Source organism: Grampus griseus, assembly GCF_964374135.1.
Source record: "Grampus griseus genome assembly, chromosome: 1".
Classification (NCBI taxonomy): Eukaryota; Metazoa; Chordata; class Mammalia; order Artiodactyla; family Delphinidae; genus Grampus; species Grampus griseus.
In genome coordinates, this window is record NC_139017.1 from 165,400,445 (window position 1) to 165,417,566 (window position 17,122).

The window sequence follows — 17,122 nt, forward strand, 5'->3', positions numbered from 1 at the left end:
CTCTCCTGCAGGTGGGGACCGGGGAGCACCGAGCTGCGGACTTCCTCACCTCCCTTCCTCAGCGTCTACCCACCCCTGGGCCTGGGGCTGCGGCGACGGCGGAGGCGGGGGTTCGGAGCTCCCGGCCGCCCCGCCGGGACAGGAAAGGGCCGAGCCTCCCTCCTGGCGGGCGGAGGGCAGAGTGGGGAGGGAGCCTCGCGGGTGTGGGGAGGAGCTGGGGGAGGGGAGCGAGGAGGAGCGGCGGGCGCGTGAAGGGGAGAGGGGAGCCGGAGCCGCAGGGCGCAGGGAGGTGGGGCTCGAGACGGCGCGGGCCAGGAAAGAGCCCCCGGGGCGGCGGGGGGGGGGGGGGGCGACGCCCGGAGCTGGGCTGGGAGTCACGGCGGAGATGAGGCAGTCGCCGGCGGTGAGACGAGGCTCTGCGCGAGGAAGAGGACCCGGGAGGGTGAGCCCGCGGTCCGCACCTGCGTGTCCGGGAGGGGGTAAGCGCTCGGAGCCCGGTGCCTCCCGGTGTGGGGCGGGGCGGGGTGGCGCCGGGGCCCCGGCTGCTCGTAGTGCGGCCGTCCCGGTGGAGTTGGGAGGGGAGGCAGCGCCCTCGTCGGCGCCCCGCTGGCCCGGGCGTCCCGTCTCTCGGCGCCTTCGGACGGGAGGGGCACTCGCCGTAAGGGGGTCCCGGAGGACCTGTCCAGCCGGAGGGGAGCGTCGGGGGGCGCGGCCCGGAGCCCCAGGAGCCCCAGGATGGAGGGTGGACCGAGTCAGCGCCCGGGGTCGGTTGCGGGATCCCTGGCGCGCGTTCTGGGAGATCTGGCTGGGCGGGAGGCGCCCCTCGGGCGGGGGGCTGCGACGCTCCCACGTGGCCCCTGGCGGCCGAGGGCAGCCGGGCGCCGCCCCCTGCCGGCCAGGTCCGAGCGCCGCAGGGTCGCCCCTTTCTGGAGCGGAGTTGGAGGAGCGTCTAGTGTGGAGCCTCGGCTTCCAGACCCGGAGCCCGGCGGCCCTGACTTGCTTTGTGACCTTGGACGGGTCACTGCGTCTCTTCGAGCCTCAGTTTGCACATCTATCAAATGGAGAGGATAATTCTCCCACCCTGCAGGATCTGTGGTAAAAAAATGAGATGCCTTATGAATGCCTTTTTATAAACTGTAGAGTTCTGTACAAATCCCAGTTAATTACATAATGTCAGAAATGGAAGGGCACTAAGAAATCTGATTTATTGCAGATGCAGAGAGTGGGGAATAAATCTTGCCCAAGGTCAAACTGCTTGTAAAAGAATATAAGACTGAAGCCCCTTGCCTCACTAGCTCTGGTGAGGTTCAAGGGTTAAGAGCAGGGGCTCTCAGTCAGACTGGCTGCATTAGCAAACAGGGCTTGGCTGTTTACTAGCTGTGTGAGCTTGGGAAAGCCCTTAACCTCTTCTGAGCCTTGGTTTCCTCCCATGTGAAATAGGGATTAGAATGGTCACCTCACAGGGTTGCTGTGCAAATCAGATAGGGTCATTGCTCAGCACAGCACCTGGCACTGGTGGCCATCACGGCTCTGGTTGGTAGGAGCAACCTCTCACTCTCTTCCTTGGTGTCAGCTTCCAGGGTTTTCTAATCGGCCGCACCTCGTGGGTCTTTGCTGTCTTCTGGGTGGCGCAGCCACGGCCAGGGTCTAAGCTTTCCTCACAAGGACATCAAGGGACTCTTAACCAACAGTAGCCAGCAAAACCATTTGGGCAGCTGGGCCTTCTACAGCCTTTGGTCTGTCCAGCTGGTGGGGAGAAGTGGGTGGCCTTTGTCATGGAGGCATCAGGAAGCCAGGAACTAGAGGATGGCATGGGAGGGAGGGGGCTGGCTACCTGGACATGACTGGCAGGCCCTAGGGCCTCTTCCCCTCCTAATGGTGCCTAGGACAGGCCCAGAAATACAGAGATGCTTCCTCAGTTGGTCAGTTACCTGATGGATAAATAATGAGGGTGGATACCCTGGGTCATCCCTTCCCTCCTAGACCACAGGTAGATGATTGTTCTTTTTGGCAAGAGTGATATGAATGTGAGCAGAAATACAGATTCTCAAAGCTGGGAATTCCCAGGACCTGAGAGGTCCCTCTCTTTGCACAGACGGCTTCCACCCGAGGCCCGCAGAGGGGCAGGGGCGTGCCAAGGTCATCAGTGTCCTCCAGGAAGCTGAATTCAGCAAACACTGTTCAGTCTTTGACTTTCTCTGCTGATCGCTCCTTCCCCTCGAAACACTGTCTTCTCCTGGCTCCTGTGACTTAACACTGTCGTATTTTTCTTCTTGGTCTCTGTTGTTTTTCCAGATTCAGCCTCCTTTCTACAGCCATTAACCGCTGTGCTCTCCCAGGCCCTCCTGTCTCGTAGAAGATGCTCTCCCTGGGTGATCTCATCCACCCCATTGGCTCTAGTTACCCGCTCTGTGCACATGGCTCATAAATGCATGTTTGTTGTCAGCCAGGCACTGTTCTAGGCCCTGGGGTTATAGTGATGAGCTGACAGAAGGTGCATGGGTGGGGAGGGGCAGGGGAAACAAGCAATAAACAAACAGGCAGGAAATATCAGATATGGTAAAGTGCTAAAATGAGCATGAAGCAGGGTGCTATAGTAAAGGATGAGATACTTTATGTTGTCTGGTCAAAGCTTTGCCAAGGAGGTGATATTTAAGGAGAGGGCTGGTAAAAGATGAAGTCAGAGAGGTACCTGGAGGGGGCAGTGGGTGAATCATGTAGGGACTTGCAGGCCATGGTGAGGATTTTGGATTATATTCTGAGATGGGAGCCATTGGATAGTTTTAAACAGAAGAGAGGGAATGCTGTTATTTCTCCTCGGCTCATTTGAGCCTTACATGAAGAGTTACTCTATATTGATTGTGAGCCTATTGTGCTCTGGTCACTGGAGTGGGGAGGAAATAGGTAGGTCTTCAAGGAGCTTCCAGGCACAGGCATAAGAGGCACAAACAAACCTGGAGTCAGGAGAGGGTTCAGAGGATGGAGATTTTGCATCCAGTTGACCAAGGAAGGCTTCCTGGAGGAAGCAGCTTTGAGAAGGGCCTCAGAGAGCAGATTATAATAGATATGTGGGAAGGGGAATGGGAAACATTGTTCTTCCAGGCAGAGGAACAGCCTGAACCAAGACACAGTTGCCCCAAATGTGTGTAGAGAAGTCAGGGGAAAGGAGACAGAACCCGTGGGGGGAGTGAGAGTCCGGCTAGGTAGCTAGGGAGTCCGGGCTCTCCAGAGCAAGGCCCATTTATTTGCTGTGTGACCTTGAGCCAATTGCGTTACATTTCTGAGCCTCAGCTTCCTCATTCCTAAAAGGGAAATAAATGTTTAAATGCTGGGGGAGAGAAGGAAGGAGGGAGGATTCCAAGTGTTGGGGATGGGTGAGTAAGACCAGGATAATGCCTACAAAGGAAGCAAAGCTGGGGTAGGGTGGAAGATAGTGGCTCAGCTGAGTTTGGGTTCCCTATGAGACATCCAGGAGGGATGAACAAAGGACATTTGTGGCCAGAGGCACAAAGCACGGGGTTGGGGAGCAAAGGTAAAATTGTCAGTGTGCTTCTTTCATTCATTCTTTGAGTAAATCACTGCAGAACCACTATAAGTATTGAGCCCCAAACATACAGCTGTGAACAAAAGCGGACTCTGCTCCAGGAAGTTGCCATCTTGTGGGGAGAGAGACCCACAAGCACTGGATGCAGGATGATGAGAACTGTACAGTATGAACAATGTCATGAGGTACCGGCTGGCACAGAGGAGAGAGGCCAACCTCACTTCGGTGGAAGGAGTAGACACGTTTCCGCAAAGAGAAGACAGTTGAATTTGATCCCGAGGGTGATATCAGAGTTGGATGGGTGAATGAGGCAGAGGGTACCCCACACAGGTCCCTTGCCTTCGTGACACACATGTCCCCCTCCCTTCCGGAACTCAAGTCCAACAGGGAGACAGGCAGTCAGCAAGTGAGCCCAGTCTAGGGCAGTCCAGTGTGATGTGTAATAAGGACACCAGTGGGACAGGGAGGAGGGATGATCAATTCCATCCCTAGGGTCCAGAGGAACCTCCAGAGAGGGTGGAGGAGACAAGAGGAAGGGCATTCCAGGAAGCGGGAATAGCCCGTGCAAAGGCTCAGAGGAGTGAGAGAAGCACAGGAGGAGGTCTCAGCCAAACTGGAGGTGGGGTCTCTTGCTGAGCGCAGGCCAACAGGAGGATGAGAGGAGAGGCCTGGCCTGTGCAATCTCTGTACAGGTGAGCAACAGGAAATGAAGAAAAAGGATTTGGGGTGCATGGCAGGGAAGGTTTTCCCAAGCTGTAGTCCCGTGGAATAGGTGTCACTGGCCCCAGGTCCTCTTCACTTGCTAATTCTATTTGTCCTCCAGTGCTCAGCTTCAAAGCCACTTTCACCTGGGGATCTTAGGGCTGCCGCAGCTTACATGTCCCCCCTACTTTCCCGTGGTTCCCTGCATGCACCACTGTCATCCTCTGTGGTCCCAGGTCCCAGGAGTTTTCCCCAGGGCCATGGTGTCTCCCTAAGAGCAGGGTCCACATCTGTGTTGCTCTTGGCAACATGTGATAGGCCTTTTTTTTTTTTTTTTGCTGCGCAGCGCAGCTTGTGGGATCTTACTTCCCCAGTCAGGGATTGATGAACCCATGCCTCCTGCAATGGAAGCGCGGAGTCCTAACCACTGGACAACCAGGGAATTCCTGTGAAAGGCTTTAAGTAATTCGCTATTGAACGGATGAGGAAACAGGCTCAGACAGGTTGAGTAACTTGCCCAAGGTCGCAGAGCTAATAAATGGCAGAGCTGGGAAACAAGTTCAGTCTACCTAACTCCAAAGCACTATCTGACTCCAAAGCTTATGTTCTAATCACGGCTGTATTATGCCTCCCAGCAGGGAAAGCAGGTGATGAATCCCGTAAACACCAACAAATTCAGTGTTTAATTTCTAGGAAATGAATTCCTGTTGTTAGTACCCTGCGCATCCAGTCTGGAGAAGACAGCCTCTCCTCCGTCCTGAAAACAGTTTCACTCCATCGGCTCAAGTGCTTTCTGGGGACCCAGATGTGTAGCATCTGGCAGGGAGGGGCAGGTTGAGCTCCAGGACCAGGGGGTGCAGCCCTTAAAGTTTCTTGCAGAGTGTGGTCTGTCCTGCCACTCTGCTCCCAGGATTGCTCCCCTAGGATGGAAACTCAGATGGGAGGCGGGGAGAGAATTTGAAAATACCAAAAGCGTATGGTGTGAAATGGGCATGAGAGCGTCTGGATACTCCTGTCCTGGATGCTGCTGCAAACAGGAGACAGTGGATGGAAAGGAGCATGGATGGGAGTCTGAAGACTTGGTCTCTGCCTGTAATTCACGGTGTGACCTTGGGCAAGTGTCTTACCCTTTCTCTCCCTATCGGCACCATCAGGGAGTTGGAGTGGATGATGCCTAAGAGTCCTTCCTGCTGTGACACTCTGAGATCCTTCTTGAATCCCAGGGCTGACATTACTATCACCCCTCACACAACTCAGTGTGGTCAGTGGAGCAGCAGATCACCTGGGAGCCTCTCTGAAATGCAGACTCTCAGGTCCTGCTCCAGACCCCCAGAATCAGAATCTGCATTTTATACATTTATTTATTTTTATTTTATTTTATTTATTTTTGGCTGCGTTGGGTCTTTGTTGCTGCGCGCTGGCCTTCTCTAGTTGCGGCGAGCGGGGGCTACCCTTTGTTGCACTGCGCGGGTTTCTCATTGCAGTGGCTTCTCTTGTTGTGGAGCACGGGCTCTAGGCGCACGAGCTTCAGTAGTTGTGGCACGCGGGCTTCAGTAGTTGTGGATCGCGGGCTCCAGAGCGCAGGCTCAGTAGTTGTGGCACACGGGCTTAGTTGCTCCGCGGCATGTGGGATCTTCCCGGGCCAGGGCTTAAACCCATGTCCCCTGCAGGCGGATTCTTAACCACTGCGCCACCGAGGAAAGCCCAGAGTCTGCATTTTAAATAAGATCTTCGGTAATGCATGTGCACATTCTTAACCACCTTCCCACCTTTCTCTTTGGGCCATGCTGGAAAAACAGGCAGAAGATTGCGTGCTGAGTGCGGGCTGAAGGTGTCTGTGCACCCTCCCATCACTGGACCTGGCAGAGAGAGACCCCATTCAGGTGAGAGTGATGGAGCCCAGCTCATAACAGGGACCCAGCAGAGATTTTTTGAATGTGAGCCGGCACATATGGTTAAATATTTGTGAATGCATAAGGGAGTGGAACTGACTTGACTCGGCACCTTTTATGAGTGATGGAGCTTGGAATTGAGCAAGCCAGTTTCCAATTCTAGATCTATAGTGCCCTAGCTTTGGGGCCTTAGGCAAGCCAATTCTCTGAGCTTCAGATCCCTTCCCTGGGAAATTACTATAATAGCACCAACTTCAGAGGGTTGTGGTCGGACTTAAATGAGTTGACATAGGGGAAGTGCTTAGAACAATGCCTGGGACTTCCCTGGTGGTCCAGTGGTTAAGACTCCGTGCTCCCAATGCAGGGGGCCCAGGTTAGATCCCTGATCAGGGAACTAGATCCTGCATGCCACAACTAAGAGCTCGCATGCCACAACTAAAAAGATCCCATACACTGCAACTAATACCCGGCACAGACAAATAAATAAATAAATATTAAAAAAAAAAAAATCCTGCCTGGCACATAGTAAGCTCTTAATAATGTTGGTCATTAATTTACTACTACTGCTATTCCAGCCCTTGCCCACACAGCACCGGGTACTGTCCCAACCCCTTCCTGGGATTGCACTGTTTCATGGAAACAGAGTCCCAAAATGACCCCTAGGGGGCGATATCACCCCTGTTGTAAAGACCCGTTCTAGAGCGGTGCTATCCAATAGGAATACAATTCAGGCCACAAATGTAATTTTAGATCTAGAAAATTTAGAGGTAGCCACGTTTTAAAAAAGTGAAATTAATTTCAATTATATATTTTACTTACTCAATATATCCAAGGTATTATCATGTAACTGATATAAAAATTATTAATGAGATATTTTACGTTCTTGTTTGAACTAAGTCTTTGAAACCCAGGCTGTTTTACACTTAAAGCAGCACATCTCAGTGGCCACATTTCAAGCTCTCAATGCCCGCATGTGGCCAATAGTGACTATTCTAGAGTTTCTCAGCGCTGGCTCTGAATCCCAGCTGTGCCACGTATTGCCTATGTGGCCTTGGGCTAGTCATTTCACCTCTGTGGATCTCAGTTTCTTCATCTGTAAAGTGGGGAAAACAACTCTGCCCCAAGGTGTAGTCTTAGGGGCAGATGGTGAGAGTTTAAAACTTCTTTGCCCTCTTTCTCACAAGCATGGGAGAATTCAGTGAGAGCCTTTGTACAATGCATTTAGTCATTCAAGGTGGTCCCTTCCCTGTTGAAGGCTGGTAATTGACCCAGCGCAAGGCTGAAAGTAGGAAGGGGTTGGAGTTTCATGTTTCCCTAACTGTTACAAAGGCTTTGGAAACAAGCTTTACCTGTCTTTGACTTTTTAAAGATAATAAGCTTGCCGGTGATGAAGATAACCAGAGATCATCCAGACCAGTGGCTTCCAAACCTGGCTACACCCTAGAAACATGTGGGGAGCTTTGAACAATTACAGTGTCTGGGCTCTACCCCTCAGGGGTTGAAGCCTGGACATCTGTTTGTTTGTTTGTTTGTTTAACAGCATTTGTATTTTTTTAAAGTTCCCCCAGGTGATTCTGATGCACAGCAAGAGACTCTCTGATCTGGTCCAACCCTCTCATTTTCAAGATAGAGAAACTGAGGCCCAGACGAGGAACTGTCTTTTGTAAGGTCACAGAGAATTAGTAGCAGAACCAAGCTAAAGCCCAGGGCTCCCATCTCTCAGTCCATTTCTCAGGGCCCATTTCTCACCAATTCATGGAGCCTTTTATAAACACTTATTGACCTCTTGCTCTGGGCCAGCTGTCAGGGCTATAGGAGCTAAATAAGATATGGTCCCTGCACTCAATGTCCAGTGATGGAGACAGTGCTGTGCGGCTGTGGGCATCCAGAAGAGGGGTAGCTAACCCTGAGGAAGCTGTCCTGGGGAAAGCTTAGATAAGGCTTCATGGGGAGATGCCAGAGCTTAGTCCTGAAGGGTGACTTAATTTCCAGACAGAGACAAAGGTGTAGAGCAGGAAACAGCACTGGGACATGGGAATGGCAGCAGGATGCTGGCAGAAAAACAAGCAGATCTGTGCTGCTACAGTGTGAAGGTCACAGCCAGCTAGGTTCAGAGGTGATGCTGGAAATGTAATTAAAGACCAGTTCATGAAGGGTCTCTTAAACCAAGCCATGGAGCTGAGACTTAATCCCGGGTGCAGTGGGAGCCACTGTAAGGTTTTAAGGGAGTGACATGGTCAGACTTTTAGTTAAAAGGAGGATTCCGGGTGTGATATGGTAACAGAATGGAAAGGAGTTGAGGCAGGGAGACCATTTAAGCCGAGAAAATTTTGGCCTGAAACAAGACAGTGGCAACAGGGATAGAGAAGAAGGAAAAGAGCCAAGGCAGAGTTAGCTTTCGGCAGTGGAACTGATAGAGTTTAGTAATTCAGTGAAAGAGGGGACTGTATCAGTCAGCTATGGCTGTGTAACAAGCCACCCTCAAACTCAGTGGATTAAAACAATAACATTTATTACTACAACTCATGCATCTGGAGATTGACTGACTTAATCTGAAATGGGCTGGGCATTTCTGCTATTTTAGCTGGGCTCACACATGCATCTACCCATCAGCTGAGGAGCTCTGTTCTCTGTGGGGATTTGCTGGGGCCTTTAGTGTGAGCAGCTCTGCTCCACATGTTTGTCTCCTCCTCTTGGGACCGGTGGCTAGCCCACACACGTTCTTCTCACGGAGATGGCAGAGTGCAAGGGGAAACATGCACAGCGTCTTGACTAGATTTGGAATCGGTTCACTGTCACCTCTGCCTCACTCTGTTGGCCATAGCAAGTCCATGCTGAGCCCAGAATCCAGGAGCAAGGAAATATACACCTCGTCTTGACAGGGTAAGATGGAGGCAGCATGGGGTAGTGGAAGCATTGAGCTGAGCTAGGAGAAAGGTGGAACTTTGTGATCTTGGGCAAGACACCCACCTCTCTAGGCCTTAGCAATCTCAGCTGATTAGATTGGATTATATCATTTTTTAAAATTAATTATTATTTATTTATTTTTACTTTTTGGCTGTGTTGGGTCTTCGTTGCTGCACGCGGGCTTTCTGTAGCTGCAGCAAGAGGGGGCTACTCTTCCCTGCGGTGCGCGGGCTTCTCATTTCGGTGGCTTCTCTGGTTGTGGAGCACAGGCTCTAGGCGTGTGGGCTTCAGTAGTTGTGGCGCACAGGCTCAGTAGTTGTGGTGCACAGGCTCAGTTGCTCCGCGGCACGTGGGATCTTCCTAGACCAGGGATCGAACCCGTGTCCCCTGCATTGGCAGGCGGATTCTTAACCACTGCACCACCAGGGAAGTTCCTGTTATGAACAATTCTTGCACATGCCTTTTGGTGAACAGCTGTACATGTTTTTACTGGGTATATAACTGGGAGTAGAAGTTCTGGGTCAGAGGTTTGGCTACTTGTTTGTTTGTTTTTTTTAGCCATGAGGCATGTGGGATCCTAGTTCCCTGACCAGAGATCGAACCCGTGCCCCCTGCACTGGAAGCATGGAGTCCCAACCACTGGACTGCCAGGGAAGTCCCTTGGCTACTTTTTATTTTTTGACATTTTCCAGATTTTATAATTGGAGAAACTGAGGTGAAAGGTTGACTTGCTCAAGAAACTGATTAAATTTCAAAACTTGCATTCATTTACAGATAGAGAGACTGACTGATTGATAGAAACACACATTAAAACTTCTCAGTCTTCCTCTCTTTATTTCACTCGCATGACACCCCCGGGAGATAGACTTGATACCCTGATTTTACAGAGAAGACTCAGACTGTGGGAGGTCCCATGAGATAGAGAGAATGAGATGAAACAACAGCTGTGGATGTACTTTGTGGAAATCATTCTCAGATTTGTGGAGGATTTGCCCGTCCAGGGCGCACTCATCCGTACCACACAGCTTCCAGAGAAAGAACAGGCATGAATTCCTCTGTGGGGGATTGATTCTACTGCAACAAATCTTTATCACAGGGCTTCCCTGGTGGCGCAGTGGTTGAGAGTCCGCCTGCTGATGCAGGGGACACGGGTTCGTGCCCCGGTTCGGGAAGATCCCACATGCCGCGGAGCGGCTGGGCCCGTGAGCCGTGGCTGCTGGGCCTGCCTGCTCGTCTGGAGCCTGTGCTCCGCAACGGGAGAGGCCACAACAGTGAGAGGCCCGCGTACCGCAAAAAAACAAACAAACAAAATCTATCACAGCCTTGTTTTTTTTTTCCTTCCTCCAAAAGGATGGGACTGGCTTCTGAGAATACACTAAGCCCATACATCCTGTTTGTTTCTGGCAAGGTTTTACGACTCGCTTAGTTAAAGATCCTTCCGAAAGGGGAGGTGACTGATCTTCCTGCAGTCTGGAGGAAGCCTTAGTTAAGAGTGATAAAAAGGGCACCTGTGGTATGGCAGCCACTGTGCCTTCCTGGAATCTACATAGCAGTTCTGGGAAAAAGGTGCTGGGACCCCATTTACAGATGGGAAGAAAAGCGCAGGAGGTGAAATGACTTGCCTCCATCCCACAGTAGGGATTGTTTGGTGGGAAGGAACTGAAAATCCTCTGTCTGATTTCTTTCTCAGGGCCTGGTGTGTCCATTTGAACTGACTCAACTAGGAAAAGTGCAAGTTGCTACAAATGAAGTTTCCTGGGTCTAGGGGCTTCTCATGGACATATAAGGATAAGGAGTATCACTGGGCTTGGAAGGCTCCTTCCTCCTCTCCTAGGGCAGGTGGTTCCCCTCTCTCTCTGCTCCTTTCTCTGCTCCGTTCTCCCGCCTCTCTCTGCAGACCTGTTTTTGTTTTGCTTTGTGTTTTTGGTTTGTTTACTTACGGCTTTTCTGCTCCCCGCCACCACTTGCCCTGGCTTTGGTCATGGCTGTGACCCGACTCTCGCCCCAGCATCCTTAGCTTTCAAGTTGCTTCCCCTCCATCATCTATCCACCCAGCTGCTTACAACCTCCAATCTAAATTCCCCAGAGAGAATCTGCTGGCTTGTTTTGACTCACATGTCCACCCTGGTCCAGTCAGCTGTGGTCAGAGGTGGTCTGTGGACCAAGTAGGGATTGGGACCCAGGTCTGTCTGCCTGCTTTTTCTCCTCCATCCCTCTGCAGAGATGCTGGAGCTGGAGGATGCATGGTATGGCTAGAATCTGTGTGATCTGGATTCCAGGGAAGATGCTGCTGGGCTCTGGAGAGGCTGAGGAGGGTCCTTGCTGCTGCTGTGAGGGCTCTCAGAAGTGTGGTGGGCAGGGGAGAAGCTCCCTGGTATGGCTGGTAGTTCTGACAATGACAGACATCACTCACTAAAACGGACAGTGATGCCTTGTTTCTAGTGAGGGAAGAGACCTTGTTGCCTGGAGACCTGAACATGGTTGGATACGTCCTAGAGACATTTGGGCATTTGGGTCCATGTTCTTACCAGTTCTCCCCAAACTCCGGTGAGGTATGAAGTATCACCTCCATCACTGAGTGACTTGCCCAATGGCCACAGTGAGGAAGAGGAGAAACGGGGATTGGAGTCTGAGCCTGCCTGACCTAAAATGTATGCTTTTAGCCACTCCCTCCAGCTCTGTTACCATGGTTACATTTGTTCAGGATGCTACAGTTACAGCACATCACATACATGATCTTACTGGAACTACTAAACACCCCTTTGGGGCAGCACAGCCATGCTAATGTTCCCATTTTACCAATGAAGAAACTGAGGGTCAAAGAGAAATCATGTCTTGCCCATGATTACCCTGCTGGTCAGTGGCAGAGATGGGATCAGAACCCAGATCTTTGGAACCAGGATGTATGGATAGGTATTAATGTATCAGAATCAATGTATCAGTGCTGGTAGTGGGGTTCTCTTTTTTTATAATGTACAAAGTTAAGAAGAATTACAGATATATCCTTCCCTACAAAAGAGTGTATATAAATATATATAAAAAACATACTTACAGATTAAAGCCTAACAATAAACCTCCATGTACTCACCTCCACCTTAAAAACCAGAACATCACTGATACCTTTAAAACCCTTCCACGATGATTACATCCCCTCTTCTTTTCCCCTCTAGTGGTAACCACTATCCTGAATTTTATTTTATTATTATTATTTTTTAATTATTTTATTTATTTTTGGCTTCGTTGGGTCTTCTTTGCTGCACAGAGGCTTTCTCTAGTTGCAGCAAGTGGGGGCTACTCTTTGTTGCAGTGCACAGGCTTCTCATCGCGGTGGCTTTTCTTATTGCAGAGCACGGACTCTAGGCACGCAGGCTTCAGTGGTTGCAGCGCACAGGCTCAGTAGTTGTGGCACACGGGCTTAGTTGCTCCGCGGCATGTGAGATCTTCCCGGACCAGGGATTAAACATTTGTCCCTTGCATTGGCAGTCAGATTCTTAACCGCTGTGCCGCCAGGGAAGTCCCTTTATTTTTTATTTATTTACTTATTTTTGGCCGCACCACGCGGCTTGCGGGATCTTAGTTCCCCAACTAGGGATCAAACTTGGGCCCCCTGCAGCGAAAGACCTGAGTCTTAACCACTGGACCACCAAGAAATTCCCCTGAATTTTTTTTTTTTTTTTTTTTTGCCGTACGTGGGCCTCTCACTGTTGCGGCCTCTCCCGTTGCGGAGCACAGGCTCCGGACGCGCAGGCTCAGCGGCCATGGCTCACGGGCCCAGCCGCTCCGCGGCATGTGGGATCTTCCCGGACCGGGGCACGAACCCGCGTCCCCTGCATCGGCAGCGGACTCTCAACCACTGCGCCACCAGGGAAGCCCTTCCCCTGAATTTTATATTTAACATTTCCTTGCTTTTCCTTATGGCTTTGCCACATATGTTAATATCCTTAAACAGTTTGTTTCTTCTGGCATGTTTTTGACGTTGGCACTGTTATGTTTGTGAGAATCATCCATTTTGATGCGTGTGCTTTGGTTTACTCAGTCTTGCTTCTCTGTAGCACCCGTCATAGGAATATGCCACATTCTGCCATTCTGCTGCTGATGGACGATTGGGTGGTTTCCAGTTGTTTGCTGTTACAGTCAGTACCACCTTAACTATTCTCGTTCCTCTCTGCTGGGGAACACATCAAAGAGTTTCTCTGTCTTATATACCTGGGAGTGAAATTACTGGGTTGTGAGGTAGTCATTACATTTTTAGATTTACGGCATAAGGCCAAATTGTTTGCTAACAAAGCTCCTCTAATTTATACTCTGCTAGTGGGAGGTGACAATTCCTGTTGGGCCACATCTTTACCAAACTGACATGACGTGATCAGATTAAAATTTTTTACCTATCTGCTGGATGAAGATAGTATCTCACTGTTGTTTGAATTTGTATTTTTTATCTTATTATTTGAAATGTGATGGGAAAGAGGTGGTTGACTCTAGAGCTGTAGTCTGTGTCTCCAAATGTAGCTGGATTGTGGGAAATTCCCCCAAATTTGTTCCAGTTGGAGAAAGATGGCAGTCAGGAGATAGCCCCAGAATCGTGTGAATTCCTGCAGAGCTCCAGCCCAGCATTCCTGCCCGAGGCAATCCACCCCGTCCTTCTTCCCAAGATGTCACCCACCAGCCTCTCAGGCCTTTCTGAGCCCACGCCTTTCACTGGAATGAGGTCATTGGAATCCCTGGAACCCAAGGAGTGACCGCCAGGGTTTGTGGGGCAAGCACACCAGCCTTCCTTGAGAAATGACGGCACCTCGCTCACCCAGACCGTCTGGAGGGAAGAAAATTCCAAGCAGTCCAGCCCGACTTCACATTTTCCCTGTGAACGGAAGTGGGAGGAAATAGGCCTTTGGGGAGGAGCACGAGGCAAGGAGAGGGCTGGGGTGGCAGGAGGGAATCACTGTTTTCACTTACCACCGTGAGATCCCAAACCAGCTTCTCTCCTAGAAGCAAACATGCCTTAAGGCTTTGCTTCCTGAACTGAGGCAGTGTGGAGAAGCGTGGAAATTTCAGAGCTGGCCCTGGACCCGGTTTTTCCACTTGCACGTGGACGACCTTGGGCAGGTGACTTCACCTTTCTGAGCACTGATTGGTTTATTTGTAGGTTAGGGGTCCTTGGTGGAGTTGGCCCCAGGGCTAACTCAGTGCCTGGAACATACCAAGAGCCCCATGAAAGGTAGTATGATAATATTCCTCAAACTTTGGGAATGTTTTAGAGCAGGTGGCTTAAGATGGGTTTTCTTAAACTGAAGCTGTTTCCCCTCCTCGAGGCAGATATTTTTTAAAGATGAAGCATGATTTTGGGAAGTGGGAGGGAAACTACCACATTGCACATTTAGCTTCTTAATGTTTTAAATCAGTCAATCAATAGGCATAGACTGAACCTTCCCAACAAAGCCCTGAGCCAAGCAGAATGAAGGAAGTAGGATGATAATGGTTCTTGACACTTCTCAGCCTTTTAGTGGGTTTCAAAGGCCGACCTTGCCCAGAGCAATGAAAGCTCCACGGCAGCCCTGGGTGCCATATGGGGTGGCTCCTGTTTCGGGAAGAAATCTGAGACCTAAGGACTTGCCCAAAGTCATACAGGAAGGCTGGGGTAGAATAAGGATTAGAGCCCAGATTGCCCCAGTCCAAGCCAAACCCTCCCCTGTGCCCTGCTGCCTCCCATGCCCAGCGCCAGCCACCGCCTGAGCACTGTCCCCTGCCCACCTCTGCTCTCTGCACTCCAGCCTCTGGGCCTTTACTCTTGCCTTTCCAGCCACCAGGAATGCCATCCCTCCCGACCTTGACTACTGAAACCCTTCTCCTTAATGTAGGCAGCCAGTAGAACAATACACAGGCCTTAAGAATGATATTGTGCGGACTTCCCTGCTGGCACAGTGGTTAAGAATCCGCGCGCCAGGGCTTCCCTGGTGGCGCAGTGGTTGGGAGTCCGCCTGCCGATGCAGGGAACATGGGTTCGTGCCCCGGTCCATGAGGCTCCCGCATGCCACGGAGCGGCTGGGCCCGTGAGCCATGGCCGCTGAGCCTGCGCGTCCAGAGCCTGTGCTCTGCAACGGGAGAGGCCACAGCAGTGAGAGGACCGCGTACCGCAAAAAAAAAAAGAATCCGCCCGCCAATGCAGGGGACACGGGTTCGATCCCTGGTCCGGGAAGATCCCACCTGCCATAGAGCAACTAAGCCCACGCACCACAAATACTGAGCCTGTGCGCCACAACTCCTGAAGCCCGCGTGCCTAGAGCCCTTGCTCCACAACAAGAGAAGCCACCGCAATGAGAAGCCCGCGCACCCCAATGGAGAGTAGCCCCCGCTCACTGCAACTAGAGAAAGCCCACGTGCAGCAACGAAGACCCAATGCAACCAAAAATAAATAAATAAAAATGAATAAAATTATTTAAAAAAGGAAAAACAGGGGACTTCCCTGGTGGTCCAGTGGTTAAGATTCCGTGCTCCCAATGCAGGGTCATGGATTCGATCCCTGGTTGGGGAACTAAGATCCCGCATGCCCCACAGCATGGCCTAAAAAATAATAATAATGAATAAATAAACATACAAACTATGAAACAAATTCATACATAATAATTATGATCACATTTTTTTAAAGTACATGTGTATATATATATATATTCTGTCTTGCCAGCTCCATCTCAGGGTCTTTGAAGCTACATGTCTGCTTCCCTTGCTGGGCTATGAATGCTTTTAGGGCAAGACCTGTTTGCTAAGCTGACCTGGAAGAGATAAAATGAATCATAGGGATTCCTGGTGGAGTTGTAGGATTCCACGCAAGGCAGGGGGAGACACAATGGGGGCTGTGGACGAGGCTAAGGGGTCTTGGCATTCTTCTTGCCAACCCCATATACCCAGGGGCTGCCTGCCAGGCCCCACGGACTTCAGACCCCAGGACTTGCCTCTGTCCTAAATGCTGAAACCCAGATTCAAGTCCCGAGACACAGAGGAGAAAAGAAAATGATTCTTTAAGATTTTTTTTGTGACTAAATTTCCAGTTTTCATTTGGAAAGCCAAATGTATTTTCTGGATTTGAACTTTCACCATGAAAAATGCTCTGGGGTTTTTATTTTGGCAGTTCATTTCTTTGCTTAACAAAAAGGTGGTTTGGTTTGGTTTGGTTTGGTTTTGAGTCATGCATGCTCACTCTAGGAAATTTGGAAAATTCATATGAATAGAAGAAAGTTCACTGCCCCCCTCCCCAATTTGTAGAGAAATAAACTGTAACAATTTGGTATCTTTCCAAGTGGCCTCTGTGTGTGTATGTGTGTGTGTGTAGAGTTATTTTGTTTAGTTTCCATTGTTGCTGAATAAATAGGATGATTTCTGATTCACAATTTACAGAACTGGTTTCATGTCCTTGTAACAAGCCTGTGATGCTTCCAGCAGCTGTGACACTTTGCCCCCTCTGGGGATTGGGGGGTGGGCACGTCGCGCTTCCCTGGATTCTCCTCACACTTGTGAGAGTGCCAGTTACGCTGCACCGCTGCCAACACTAAACAGTATCCTTTTAATCTTAGAGTTAATCTCAAGTGTCTAAATTGTCCTTCTAGAGCCCAACTCTACTTTTTTTTTCCTTAACCCCCAGAACTTCTGAACACGTGCCCTCCTCGATGAACCCACAGTGATCTCTTTGTTTTGCCTTCTCCCAGCTCATGCATTCTTCAAGTCTTGGTAACCGGAATGTTTTGTCTGTTTGGGCTCCAGACGTTCAGTGGGACAGGAACCAAAGTTAAGTACCTCATGACACGTCCAGACGAACCTGAGAAAATTGTGAGCTGTTGACTGCACTGCCTCTCTGAATCAGCTGGTACTTCTTTTTGTCTCTAGTTTTAAAAGCTCCCCAGAGGGGACTTGCCTGGTGGCACAGTGGTTAAGAATCTGCCTGCCAATGCAGAAGACACGGGTTCGATCCCTGGTCCGGGAAGATCCCACATGCAGTGGAGCAACTAAGCCTGTGCGCCACAACTACTGAGGCTGTGCTCTAGGGCCTGTGCTCCACAAGAGAAGCCACAGCAATGAGAAGCCCGCC

At 50.5% G+C, this 17,122-nt stretch overlaps 1 long non-coding RNA gene across 2 annotated transcripts; it reads left to right on the top strand.

Annotated features, from left to right (window-relative positions):
- Positions 1-416: 416 nt before the first annotated feature.
- On the top strand, positions 417-16,497 carry LOC309833390. Of its 2 annotated transcripts, none has more exons than XR_014297751.1 (3): positions 417-479; positions 6,046-6,129; positions 16,435-16,497. It is a non-coding gene; the product is annotated as an uncharacterized lncRNA (long non-coding RNA). The 2 variants fall into 2 exon arrangements; XR_014297752.1 differs by lacking the exon at positions 417-479 and adding an exon at positions 999-1,095.
- Positions 16,498-17,122: the final 625 nt, after the last annotated feature.